Genomic DNA, 14319 nt, shown 5'->3' on the forward strand with positions numbered 1-14319 from the left:
AGAGGGGGGGTGCCATCCATCCCCACGTAGGGGTCCTCCCCCCCACAAATGGGGCTCCCCCCATGAAGCGGTGTCCTGCCCCCACAATCAGGGGCTCCCCCCACAAACAGGGGCTCCCCCTCCCCATGAAGGGGTGTCCTGCCCCCACAATCAGGTGCTCCCCCTCCCCATGAAGCGGTGTCCTGCCCCCACAATCAGGGGCTCCCCCCACAAACAGGGGCTCCCCCTCCCCATGAAGGGGTGTCCTGCCCCCACAAACAGGGGCTCCCCCCACAATCAGGGGCTCCCCCTCCCCATGAAGGGGTGTCCTGCCCCCACAAACAGGGGCTCCCCCTCCCCATGAAGGGGTGTCCTGCCCCCACAATCAGGGGCTCCCCCCACAAACAGGGGCTCCCCCTCCCCATGAAGGGGTGTCCTGCCCCCACAAACAGGGGCTCCCCCTCCCCATGAAGGGGTGTCCTGCCCCCACAAACAGGGGCTCCCCCGCTCTGGCTGTACAATGCTCAGCAGCCCGGCTTCAATCCCCCTCTCCCCGCGATGGTTTCTCCCCGATGTCCGCCCCCGGGCCGGATGGTTCCTCCCCACGAGCAGGGAGGGAGGGAAAGTCCCGATCTCTTCCGGGGTCAGGGGTCACGCCGACGCCTGGTGAAAGCGGCCTGTGGGTGGCGCGGGGCCCGGAAGCGGCCTGCCCCGAGCCGGGATTTGCTTCCGGCCTGAAGCTGTCACCGGCGCCGGGACAGAGCCGCGGGCGGCGGTTGGGGCCATGAGCAGGTACCGACGGGGCCGCCCGCCCTGAGACCCCGGGCTGTGGCGTCCGACCCCCCCCCCCGCGTCTGTCTGTCTGTCTGTCCGACCGAACCCCCCCCCGCGTCTGTCTGTCTGTCTGTCTGTCCGTCTGACCCTCCCCTATAGAGTCCGTCTGTCTGTCTCACTGGCCCTCTCCTCTCTCTGTGTCCCTCCCAGGGCCCCTTATTCCCTTCCCCCGCCCCAGCTTGGTGTGTCTGTCTGTCCTCGTTCCCCCGTGTCTGTGCCTTAACCCCCCCCCCTTTGGTGTCTGTCTGTCTGTCCGTCCGTCCCCCTCGTCATGCTCTGCTGGGGGGTCAGGGCTCAGCCTCTCCCCCAGCCTGAGTCTGTCCCTCCTGGGTTGTGTCCCCTGCTCTGATCCGGGCGGCGGGGTTGCAGGCTGTGATCTGTGCCAGGCCTGGGGAGCTGCGGGAGGCTCAGTCTGACCCTCATGGAGCCTCCCCACCTCAGGGGGATCCCTGGGGGTCAGCTCTTTCTGTTCAGCGCCGTTGTCCGAGGGGTCCAGCTGACACCTGTGTACCGCCCTGTGGCGAGGCTTTGGCGGTCATTGGTGTGTTGTCCTCATTGTGCACGATGTGCCTGTTAGCCCCATGAAAAGGCAGCTGGTTTGAAGGGGAGAAATAAGAGAGCACTGATCCCCACAAATCAGTGTTCAAGACTGGGGGTCAGGACTCCTGACTGCTACTGAGTGGCTGTGTGACTAAGCAAGTCCCATCCTCTCTCTGTACTTCAGTGTGTGTGTATTTAAGTAATAATGATACTAGCTTCCATTTGTAAATTGCTTTGAGGTCTACAGGGGGAGAAGTTATCACTTCTCCCACTCACCCGCAGGACAGCTCCATCCATATAAGAGAGATTCCTCTCATTGGCCACTGCCAATACACCAGCTTCATATTCTCTCTGTCCTGGTGGTCCCGAAAAGTGTTTGAGAAACACTGGTCCCTTGGTACCAGCTATCAGAGTGTGATGGCTTATCTGTGGGCTCAGATTCTGGATTTTTCTCCTATTAATAACCTGAGTGTTTGCAAGTGTTTATTTCAAAACTTTATCATTATACTGATTCTTGGGAGTGTTAAAAATTCCCAAGTTTCTAATAATTTTAGATTTAAAAAACTGAACACTTAATGTACTTTTCACTTTTTTTCTTTTTTTCTTTTAGTTTTTAGAACTGTTTCTCACAGCTCTGCAAATAAACACTTAAGCAGACTGATTATGAAAATTTTCGCTCTTTCCAGTCAGTCGTGAGTCACTTCCATTTCTAATTTTTTCCGTTCTACAAAGTTTGGCTTCAGCCATTCAGGAGAATGTATTAGGTTGCTTTTGGAATTTTTTAAAATGTATGGAATTTAAAATCTGAGCCAGATTTGACCCTTTTACATTTTTGCACTAGTGGGAAATTAAAAAAAACCCTCAATACTTATGACTCTAATTATTGGTATTGCGGTAGAGCTTGAGGCCATGGTCAGGATTGGAGTCACATTGTGTTGAGTGTTGTATAATTTAAATTGTTAAGCTGTTAAAACAGGAGCTGTTTCTTATTCTGTTTGCCTAGCATAATAGGGCTCCAATCCATTTAGATGCTTACATGGCCCTCATTCCATGGTATCCAAGTGCATCACAATTATTAATGTATTTTATCTTTGCAACACCCCTGGGAGGAAGGGAAACAATATTCCCACAGGAAAGGTTCATTGATTTGCCCAAGATTACACACACAGTCTGGCGCTAAACAGGGATTTGAACACAGATCTCCGGAGTCCAAATCCAGTCTCTTATCCCTTAGATCATCCTTCTAAATTGGTTGAGGCCTCTAGATGCTACAGGATGACAAAGAAGAAATAATATTAATATAGTTAAGAGTAAGTAAAGTCCCTGCCCCAAAGTGCTTACAGTCTGGCTAAACAAAGCAGATGAAGTGAAGGGCCTGGGGAAAGGGTTGCAACATGCTAGAGCAGGGGTGGGCAAACTTTTTGGCCTGAGGGCCACATCGGGGTGTGGAAATTGTATGTCAGGCCATGAATGCTCATGAAATTCGGGGTTGGGATGCAGGAGGGGGTAAGGGCTCCGGCTGGGAGTGCAGGCTCTGGGATGGGGCCAGAAATGAGAAGTTCAGTGTGCGGGAGGGGGCGCCGGGTTGGGGTGCAGTGGGGGGTGAGGGCTCTGGGGTGGGGCTGCGGATCAGGGGTTTGGGGTACAGGAGGGGGCTCCAGGCTGAGAAAGAGGGGTTTGGAGGGCAGGAGGGGGAGCAGGGCTGGGGCAGGCTGTTGGGGTATTGGCGGTGTATGAGGGCTGGGGATGAGGGGCTTGAGGTACAAGAGGGGGCTCTGGGCTGGGATTGAGGGGTTTGGAAGGCGGGAGGGGGATCAGGCCTGTGGCAGATGATTGGGGCGTGGGGGAGGCTCAGGGGTGCAGGCTCCAGACGGCACTTAAACCACAAGCAGCTCGTGGAAGCATGTCCCCGCTCCGACTGTGAGGCACGGCCAGGCAGCTCTGTGCGCTGCCCCATCTGCAGGTGCCACCCCTGGAGCTCCCATTGGCCAGGAACCGCGGCCAATGGGAGCTGCAGAGGTGGCGCCTGCAGATGGGGCAGCGTGCAGAGCTGCCTGGCTGCGCTTGTGCATACTGGGTAGGAGCCAGAGGGGGGTCATGCCGGCTGCTTCCTGGGAGCCGTGTGAAGCGGGGCAAGCCCAAGACCCCGCTCCCCAGCGGGAGCGTGGGATCAGTGCAATCCCCAGACCCTGCTCCCTGGCTGGAGCTGAGGGCGGATTAAATGGTCTGATGGGCCGGATGTGGCCCACGGGCCACAGTTTGCCCACTCCTGTGCTAAAGGTAAGTAGATCCAGTGAGTAAAGTCACCCTTGATCATATTTCGCATTAATCATTGATTAATAGATAAAACTGAGAGCAAATAAGGGACACCTGTTGTCTAGAAGAGTAGCAGTGTTCTGGTTTAGCATTCTCCCTGTAAATCTTGATTGACAATGGAATTTGATGTTTGGGTGGAGGGAGAAACTGACAATTACCAATGATTTTCTGATTTAAATCAAATCCTTCCAAAGCTGCTTTATGCACTAATTCGCCAAGGGCGCCATTACATTTAAGTGGCTTAAAACTATCTGATCTGTTTTTTTGGCAATAGTGGTAATAAACAGGAGAGTCGACCTAGCAAGGAGGAGAAGAGAAAGCTCTGTAGACAGTAAACATTTATTAGAAGCGTTCAGAGACTAACAGATTGCTAAAAGCTGTAGCAATATTTACTAATGCCACCTTGTGCTTCCATCCAAAGACCTCAAGGTGCTATTATAAATATTAACTAGTTAAGCCTCTCTCCCCTTGCTGGGAAGTGGTATCATCTCCTGCCTACAGATGGGGAAACTAATGCATACAGAGATAAAGTGATTTGCTTAAAGTCACGCCAAATCATAGATAGAGCTGGGACCAGAACTCAGTTCCTGACTTGCAGACCCCCCTCTATCTGTTTAACAACACTTACCAGAAGGAATAAGCCAAGAATATCCCTAGAGCTTGCTGTGACTTGCAGTGTCGAGACCTCTATGTGGTAGTCACTCATCAATAACCTGTAACATGAAAGGCTGGTGCTTATGTAGTAGTTGAATATTCTATTTTTAGAGGCTTGTGTTGCAAAACATATTGAGACCCTGAACTATGCAGGCAAATGAGAGTGATCCAGACACTGCCTTTGCTGGGCAGCTTGTCAGAATTAAGTCTTTGTTTTTTCTTGGTGCTATTTTTTTTTTTTTTTTGAAGTCTAAATACTACTATTGTTTCTGTTTTCTGGGGGTAGGAGGGCATTTCACAGGAGTCTGACTGTGTTTACACCAGGAGAATGACTCATGTTAGAAAATGTTTATCCTGTTAATCAGTGCAATTTTGTCCTTAATGAGGGCAAACATTCTTGTTTAAAATACGTGTTAGCTGGTTGTGGTTGTCCTGTCTCCATTAGCTACTAAGTCATGTTTAAAATCTTGTTAGTTTACACATCATGTTGGAAAACATGTTGTCATCATCTCAGAGCCTTTATGATTCTCCACTCTCCTGTTCTTGCATTGTAGCTGCCCTCACTTTGCAAGCTACGGACAAGGCTAGGGGGCCGGACTTTCAGGGGTCTGCCCATCCAACCTGACAGGTAGTGTCCCTGCTTTCTAATACTGCTTTCCCCCCATGCCCAACCTCTGCTGATATACTTCGCCCCTTCTACTTCAGCCCTGGGATCTCTGCGCAGCAGAAGTGTTGGATATGTCTGCTTTTGATCTTTCGTCTGGTGCTGCTACGAGTATTGTCCAAACTTGAGTGCTGTAAAACTTTATGGTGTGAGGAAAATGCTGCTGTCTGTGTTGGAGTGCTGCATTGATCTGAAAGCGCGCACAATGCGGCGTGCTTCTTGTTGGGCTGCTCGAAAGCAAAGATTCAAAGGTGTGCGTTGGCCCTGGCAGCCGCTTCATGAGCAAACAAAGTGACCTGACTTTGCGAAGACTGTTGCAACTCTCCCCACCCTACGGTAACGCTGATTACGGTCTACACTGAACAGTCCAAAGTTCATCTAAAGTTCCTCATGTGTTTATAAATCTGAATCTTTCTAAGCGTTTGTGTCACATGGATCACCACCGGATCTGAGCACCTCGCCAAAGGTGATCACACCACCATAAAGGACGCAAGTAAAAGGAGATTTTGCAACTTTAAATAAATCTCCATTAAAAGTACAGTGCAATCTGATCAGTCTCTTTACACTGTGTGCTTTATTATTAATGCACTGCTACTAAGGGCATGGCTACCCTGGAAACTTCAAAGCACTGTCACGGGAACGCTCCCACGGCAGCACTTTGAAGTGCGAGTGTGGTCGCGCGCAGCGCTCCTGGTAATCCACCTCCATGAGGGGATCCCAGGGCGCGGAGCCTGTTTACACTAGCGCTTTAAAGCGCTCTGACTTGCTGCGCTCAGGGGGGTGATTTTTCACACCCCTGAGCCAACAAGTTAGAGTGCTACGAAATGTAAGTGTAGCCAAGCCCTGAGTGCATGAAACTTCATAGACAAATACGTCCACAGTTTCCTGTTCTGAGCAGCATACAATCTGAACCCAAGCCCTTGAGTGAATAAGTGGTCTCTTGGTAAAATGAATGGCAGATTAAATTTAGATGAAATAAAAGGAAATGCTGCTTCGCATGGAATGTAATCAGCCTGTGGCAGTCACAGTTCCAGGAAGCTCGTGGCAAACTGGATTTTATCCGTGACTGCATAGTAACCTCTAAAGTGCTATGGTGGGGCCTGAGGGGTCATGACCGTTCTCCACCCATGAGCCCCTTAATGCTAGGAGTAGTTTGTGGATATGAGGTGAATTTTATTTCCTTTAAAAGCATCTGATGTTGGTCACTCCCGGAGGCCAGAAACTTAATGGAGTAATGGCCTAATAGCAAATCTTATGTTTCCTAAACCTACTTCCAGACAAACTCGATCTGTTGCAGGTTTTAATTCTAATTTTTACATGAGGCCCTGAGAGTCTCCTCATTAAGGTCGGTCTCTAAACTCAAGCTGGCAGCTGCTGGTGATTGTTAATAAAAACAGTGATTAATTACATCAGACCTTGAGATTTCATCCCACAGTTGTGAGACCTTGAGTTGCCAGTCTGCACGTTGGAGTTTCGCAGCTGATCTGCAGTGGCATGGAAATCAGCCTTCCTGAATATTTAGGCAGGGTGTTTTTCCTGCTGACTTGCAGGCGCAGGGATGGGAGGGAAGTGGTCGGTGTCAGACAGTAAACTCCAGGGGAGCATGGGAGGAGGGAAGGGAAGAAGCGCAAACCCCTGGACTCAAAGTTGCTATGATCAGAGAGCACGATGGAGTTGGTGTGAAGCAGAGGCTCGAACAATTAAGTTGCCACTGAAGTGTTCTGAAAATTGTTTTGATAGTGTGAAGGGCTAATGAGGCGGCTGCACTGGGGGGGGTGTTCGCTTGAACGGCGGAGACTGCAAATTGGATGCAGACAGGGTTCTGTCATTTTGAATAAAGAAGGAACCTAGATATGGCTGCACAGTGTGATCTTGATTTTTCTATAGGTTTCAAGGGATGTTGGAAAAATGGGTAATCCAGAAGGCTTTGGTGGGGCTCTTTTGATCCCCTAATTGCAGAACATGGTTGAGAGGTGCCATCCGCCTTTACAGTGGCTCTCTGCAGTTAGCACAGCCCTTTTAAAGCCAGCCACTCTGTACAGACAGGTTTCAGAGTAACAGCCGTGTTAGTCTGTCTTCGCAAAAAGAAAAGGAGGACTTGTGGCACCTTAGAGACTAACCAATTTATTTGAGCATGAGCTTTCGTGAGCTACAGCTCATTTCATCGGATACATACTGTGGAAACTGCAGAAGACATTATATACACAGAGACCATGAAACAATACTTCCTCCCACCCCACTCTCCTGCTGGTAAGAGCTGCACAGACAGTTGCCGTCGGGCACACACAACAGTAACATAGCCAGAATGCAGTAAATAGGGGTGGTACTCTTGAGGCAGGAGGGGGGTGCCCTAAGAGCTGGCAGGGATAGTGAGTCACACAGCATGCTGTGTACAAATTGTTCTGCCCCTAGGAAAGGAGAAGGAGTGAGCTGCCTTAGGGCATGTTCAGCCCTTCAGGATCAGTAAGCTGTATGGATCAGAGAGCACAAGGCTCTTGTGGGCAGTGAGACTAAATGCCAGAAAACTGTTCTTTGGGGGGCTTACCCCATCATTCTGCTAGATCAGTGATACTTGCAAGCCGCAAGTGGCTCTTTACCATGTCTCCTTCTTGCAGCACATATTAAAACCCTGTGTGATTGAATTATTAACCAATCAGGATGCTTTTACTATGCTATTAACCAGTTGTCGTTGATAAAATAATACTTGATCAGTCATTTTGCTGTGAGGAAAATATGCAATATATATAAACAGTAAATAATGAATTCACGCTGCTGTGGCTCTTTTGGGTAATGTTGATCACTAATTTGGCTCCTGACACCCTGAGGTCTGAGTATCTGTGTGCCACATGGTCCTGAATCAGAACGCGGGATCGAAACCCCTGCTCAGATGTCCGTGTTTGGATCCAAACTGAACTCTGCAGTTTGGGTTCAGTTCCCTAACTTACCCTTGGCCAGCTGCTGACCCAGGGCTATTAGGAAGACTGCTGACGCATTGTCAGTTTTGATCCGTAGCCGGAGGAAGTCAGGGTATGAAGGAAGGAGAAGAGGCCAGCCTGTCCTGTTGAGTCACCGCGTGTGAGTAACCGCAAGTGCATTGTTTTAAAACAGCCCTCTGACCAAGAGTGAATTCTCAAGTTGAGAATCCCTTGTCTGGTCTTCCTGCTGCCCTAGGTGGTGTCTGGTGGCTAGTGAAAGAAGCTCCAGAAATAAAAGGAACAGGAGTACTTGTGGCACCTTAGTGATTAACAAATTTAGTTGAGCCTAAGCTTTTGTGGGCTACAGCCCACTTCATCGGATGTAGCCCACGAAAGCTTATGCTTAAATAAATTTGTTAGTCTCTAAGGTGCCACAAGGACTCCTGTTCTTTCTGCGGATACAGACTTATACAGACTAACACGGCTGCTACTCTGAATCCAGAGATAAAGTGGCTTAAAGTTCACTGTTCTGCTTGTGAGGGAGGACGTGCACAGCCTTGGGTTTTGATTAACCTCTTCTTGTAACACCAAATACTTGATTACTGTTAAGTCACATGACTGTAATGCCCAGCGTCTCCTGGGAGCATCTAGTTCAGTGATGGAAAGTCTCACTAGGTAGGGGAAGGAGAGTCACTAGTGGAAACTGAGCCAAGTGATAAGGCGTGTGTCATCGCTATAACTCTGACTGCAATTTGTCTGATCTCTGGGATTGTGACTGCTGATGAAGGGGGTGGGGTTGGAGAAACCAGGGGCCTGTCTACACCCAGGTCTGAGCAAAAATCTTAACTGGGAAGGGGAAAATGAAGCCCATCAAACAAATCCACCTTTGATTAGTGTCAGGCCTGCTCCATGAGGAGGCTTACCCTGTTCTGGGGGGGAATCAGAGCAGGTAATAAGAGTTGAGCGTTGTACAGTCAAATACACAGTCTGGTTCTGTTGGGACATAACGGGTTGGAGTTGTGCAGCAGCAGCCTGCCCTCCAATGAAGTGGGGAGGCAGGGTCCTCGCCTCACTGAGTAACCATCCCTGCTCGGGGGGGACTAAGGAGTCTCCTCTGACTCCCAAAGAAGTTACATGTCCCTGGCTCAGCGCCGATGGCTGCAATACCAAGCTTTGGGTGCTGAAAGGAAGCCGTAAGAGCTCTTCCTTGTTCCTTCTCGTGGGGTGGGGGGTAGTGGCAGTTTGGGGGCATCTGCCCTTCAGGGGAAGGGCACTCGTGTGGGGTACAGAAAACCACCCAGGGTTAAACACAGCACAGACTCACCCCTCCAACCTGCACTGCTGGTATGTGGCCTCCTTGCCCGTTTGTCCCTCCCAGGCAGGGCTTTCATGAGATGAACCAGGATCAAGGGGTCTGAGGGGCTGATAATAGGACACTGGCCCTTCAGCAGCATTGTGGCATGAAGTAGGATCACAGCTTCCCCTTCGCAGGCCTTCCTCCTCCTGCTTGCAGAGTGAAATTCTGAGGTCAGGCTGCCAGCTGTGGGGGAGGATTTAGGCATAGACTGGATGGCACCTGCCTAGGGCACCACTATATAGGAAGGATTTTGCTATGGAAAGAAGCTGTCTTTGCAGAGGGCAATCAGCTATGCTGTGGGAGAGCACCTTTTGGGCAAGGATTGGAGGTGCCCCATGGAAAAGATGTGCTTGGATTCCTAAGGGAAGCAGAAGTGATGGGGAGAGGGCACCAAAATAACATTGTGTGGGGCACCAATATACTTATGTCCAGCACTGATCCCGCTCACACTTCTAACAGGGATGCTCTTTGCAAAGGCTATGGGGAGGCAGGGGGAAGGATTTCTTCTGTCTAGCACTTCTACAAACATGTCAACAACTGTTTCCCCCCAGGCGTGGAGCACCTTTCTTCAGCTCGTTCACAAGCCCACCTCTTCAAGTAACAATCCAGCTGTTTCAGAGTAACAGCCGTGTTAGTCTGTATTCACAAAAAGAAAAGGAGTACTTGTGGCACATTAGAGACTAACCAATTTATTTGAGCATAAGCTTTAATAGCAGAGTTTGTAGAGGATTTTGAGAGGCTGTTTCTATAGATAAGCCCCCGCCCAAAGCTTGTGTTAAAAGTAAAACTTTTCATTATCAGAATGGAGTCAAGAACCAGATTACAGAGTAACAGCCGTGTTAGTCTGTATTTGCAAAAAGAAAAGGAGTACTTGTGGCACCTTTAGGGACTAACCAATTTATGCATCCGATGAAGTGAGCTGTAGCTCACGAAAGCTTATGCTCAAATAAATTGGTTAGTCTCTAAAGGTGCCACAAGTACTCCTTTTCTTTTTAAGAACCAGATTACTACCTTGCTACTCTGCTATTCACTTTTCTCTTCCCTCCCTCCATCCTTGTCTTTGTTCCCTCACTTTACAATGTTAGCTCTTTGGGACAGGTCCTAGCACTTTGTGGGAGCTACCAGAAACAAATACATAATATGACCCAGGCAGTAACCTTCAGTAACATTGGTACAGATGCTAATTTGTCCTGAAAGACTTTAAAGAGAAGCTGCAAAAGTTTGCTTTCAAAATCACGCCCCAAATTTTATAAGATTCCAGCACTAGGGGAAAGTGTATTCAGTAGATAATCTGTACCTGCCTTCTGGTGTGTTGAACATTAATTAACATTTGTAAAGTGGTGTGTAAGTGCTAATTATTGCTATGATCAAAAATGTAATTGCTGTGTGTTAACAAAATTATGTCTCTACGATCCAGAGAGAGAGAGAGAGAGAGAGCTGAGCTGTAGATGTTATGTCACTCTGGCAAAGAAACAGAGAAATCTGCAATGTGGATTTCTCCCCTTTATTAGGGAGTGTACAGTGGTGGTTACATTTGAAAACATGTCTATTCTCTAGGGAATCCAGGACTTTTTTTTAACTTCTAGTAAATCCTCTGTAGTTCATCCCTTTGAAAGGATCCAAGTCTAATAGTCTCTTGAGCCAGTTTGTCTTCTGATACAGTATTTGGTGTAAAATCTGCAACTATCAAAGGAGGTGACTTGAGAATTAGTTGTTAAAGCCATTTTATGAGCTGAGAACACACATCCGTAATAGGAAGTCTAGGGAGTGGGAGGCAAAGAGAAACTCTTACTAGACTGAGTCTTCTTACTGCAAGACATGTAATTAACATGCAGACATGTGCTAATGGGAAACTTGCAAAAAGAAAAGGAGTACTTGTGGCACCTTAGAGACTAACCAATTTATTTGAGCATGAGCTTTCGTGAGAATGGGAAACTTATTACTTAAATCTGCAGAACAAGGCAGTCCAAGTGGATGTTGACATGGTAGGCCCTAAGTGTCTCTTTGTGCAGTACATAGGATATGACATAACCACACTTGAATGCAAATCCCTGCAGTGTTTTGACACAGGTGTCTCTTTTGGGTCATAACATCTGTGTGTGTTAGCACGTCAGGCCTCATAGGACAGATCTGTGTGAAAGGCAGTGTGTTATTTGCATTTGGTGTTCTTTTCACGTTTATCTAATACTTGAAAAGTCTGTTGACAAGTTCAGATTCTTGGGCCCACTCGCTGCTGCCTAAAGGGCAGTGCTGTCGAGATCCCAGAATAGTGTGGACAGGTGCTATGCAAGCTGCTTTGCCAGTGTCTCTCAACCCTGACCTGCAGTGCCATCTGCTTTTCCAGGCTTGGACCTTTCAAACAGACACACAGCCACTGCCAGTCTCACTGAATCCTGAGGTGTCTTTGTGATGGGGATATTGATCTGCTATTGGCTAGGGTGGGACACGTCCCCTTTCACTTACAATGTAACTACTATATTTGAGTTCTTGGCATCTCTAGATGATACTTGGCACTTAATAGTACCATACAAACCCCAAGTAATTCTTGCAACACAGCTATGTGAGGTAGGTATTGTGCCCCTTGTACAGATAAACACTATCTCAGCTTCCCTAAGTGACTCACCCAGGGCCACACAGTCAGTGGCAAAGCTGGTTTTTTTTTTATCGGTATGTAGTAGCACCGAGGAGCCCCAGTCGTGGACCGGAACCCCGTTGTGCTAAGCACTGTTCAAACACAGAAGAAAGAGACGGTCTCTGTCCCAAGGAGCTTACAATTTAAGTATGAGGTGAGAAACAGGTGGATGCAGACAGAAGCGGGAGCACAAGGAGACAATAACACAATACTGATTGGAAGGACAGGCGGTGGTCTCAGCTCATCAGTGACCCAACGGTTGTCAAGTTTTTTTGTAGGCATTGCAGCAAAGGAGAGTTTATGTAGGGGTTTGCAGGAGGATAGGGAAGTAGCTTTGTGGATGCTTAAAGTGAGGGGCAGCATTGGGGAAAGCAAGAAGGCATTTGTTTGAAAATCTAACAAGTGGGCTATAGAGGCTGCTGTTGGCCAATCGGAGCTACGTGTCAATATCTCGATCAGTGAATGAAAGATGATGGGATAGGACATTAAAGGCCTTGGAAAATTAAGACAAGTACTTTGTTTGATGCAGGGGCCTCCTGTCTCCAAAATTCCTGCTCAAATCATTAGAAACACTTCCTCATCAGAGAGGACAAAGTTGGTTAGTGAATTATCCCAGTGTATGGCCCATGCTTGAAACACAAACTCTTGAGGAGTAAGAAAAAACCCCCAACTCTCCTCCTTAAAGATGTTAATAATGTTACCGCTGCTTTTTGAATCAGAAGAGTGTCCATAGGACATTCTAGCTTCCTGGTGCCTTTTCTGAGTCTTATCGTCACCCACGGAATTTCTCAAGATAGCAAGTGCTGTTTCTGTTCTCCCTGCTGCTCTTTCTCAAACCCTGTTGTGTTTGGAATTCGAGCATCACCCCTTGAGCAGCGCCATAAAACCAATTCTCTCTCTCTCCTGGATTGAGCAGACATCCTGCTACAAAAAGAGAGACTTCAGAGAATATATAAATATGTAATAAAGCACTAGGGTGCTCAATAATTAATCTTTCACACAGAAGAAAGCTTGTGTGGGTTTTTTGGGGGGATTTTTTGTTGTGTTTTTTTTTTAAGCTAAAAAACCCCCCTGGCATGCTACTGTTCCCTCTCCAAACTCCATCCCTGTCTAATGGAACAGGCCTGTGTTGGGAGAACCCAGAAAAGAAATGCATCACATCGGACCTTATAATGAGATTCTAAGATCACTTGCTTATCAGAATTCTACAGTACCTTAACCCGTGCTTGTCCCTGAGCTTTGGAATTCATATCTTTTAGAATTGCTTGGAAACGAAAAGTCCTCTTTCCCTCAGATCTGTTTCTAGTTGGGTTTAATGCAAAATTCAACTTGCTCTTTGCATATCGAAGGGCAAGTGGACTATCGCTCGTTTTCTCTCAGGTGTTCTTAATCAGCGTGTTGGTCTCGCAGCAGATCAAGTCTTCAAAAAAAAAAAAATCCACTAAGTAAAGAGGTATATTTTGGTTTTATCTAGGAAGGCGGTGCGCTATTTTAGACAGAGCATGGAGTGGGAACCAGGAATTTCTGAACTCTTAGTCCTGGTTGCGTGTTTTCTTGGGCAAGTTACTTCCCATCCCGTATCCCCAGCTGTAAAAAAGGGGGTACCGCTGTTTATGTATCTGGCTGGGGGACGGCGGCTGTGAAGAATTGATGGATGATTGTAAAATACTTGGAAGTTGCAGAGGACTGTAAGTGCAAAGTGTTGTTCAGGCTGAGAACACAATGACACTCTACCGTAGAGAATGGGGCACTGTGTACGTGTCAATATATTATTTAGCACTCACAGATGTCTTAACTTTTTTCAGTTGGAGACTCTTCCCCACCACTCGTAGTGATGGAAGGCCTTGTTGTTACTGTTTATACAAAGTGACGTCTCTCTTCTAAAGTGCTGCCATTGTCAGAAAGTGACTGTAAAAATGACTTGTAGGGCTCCATGTTTATTCCTTCTCTGGTCCTTCCTATCCTACAATGATCCACACAACTGGGGAACGTGGTGGAGCACTATCAGGGTTAGAACACGGTGGCTTCTTGCATATATGGACAGGAAAAAACACATTCGAACCGGGTTAAGGAACATCTTTTATCCTAGGTACCTATCACAGTTACTGGGCAAACTGCACCTCTGAACTGTCCTCGTCTCATCAAGTGCACCTGCTCTCAGGCCTTGAGCCATCACCTGGCTCAGGGGTATCACATGATTCTCCCATTCTGACCAGCCTCGGGATTGCAGGCCCATGGTACTAACTGTGATGGCCTCAGAATATCACACTTAGGGCATGTCTACCCTAGAAACTCCCCACTGCCAGGAGGCCGGCTGCCTCCCCAGCTCCTCACCTCCTCACTGCCAGGAGCCTGGCTGCCCATCCTGCAGCCGGGCTCCCAGTGGGAAGCAGGGAGCCGGGTGGGCGTAGCCCGGCTGGGAGCCATG

At 48.2% G+C, this 14319-nt stretch overlaps 1 protein-coding gene across 2 annotated transcripts in view; it reads left to right on the plus strand.

The window, feature by feature from the left end:
• The first annotated feature begins 635 nt into the window (after positions 1–635).
• The window catches only part of STARD3 (StAR related lipid transfer domain containing 3), a 41152-nt gene continuing 27468 nt past the window's right edge, over positions 636–14319 (plus strand). For both annotated transcript variants that reach the window (XM_077806199.1, XM_077806198.1), the window contains exon 1: positions 636–771. The gene's annotated coding sequence lies outside the window, so the exon portion shown is untranslated. The remainder of the gene's footprint in view (positions 772–14319) is intronic.

The sequence above is a fragment of the Eretmochelys imbricata genome, chromosome 27 (genome assembly GCF_965152235.1).
Source record: "Eretmochelys imbricata isolate rEreImb1 chromosome 27, rEreImb1.hap1, whole genome shotgun sequence".
In the NCBI taxonomy this organism is placed as follows: Eukaryota; Metazoa; Chordata; order Testudines; family Cheloniidae; genus Eretmochelys; species Eretmochelys imbricata.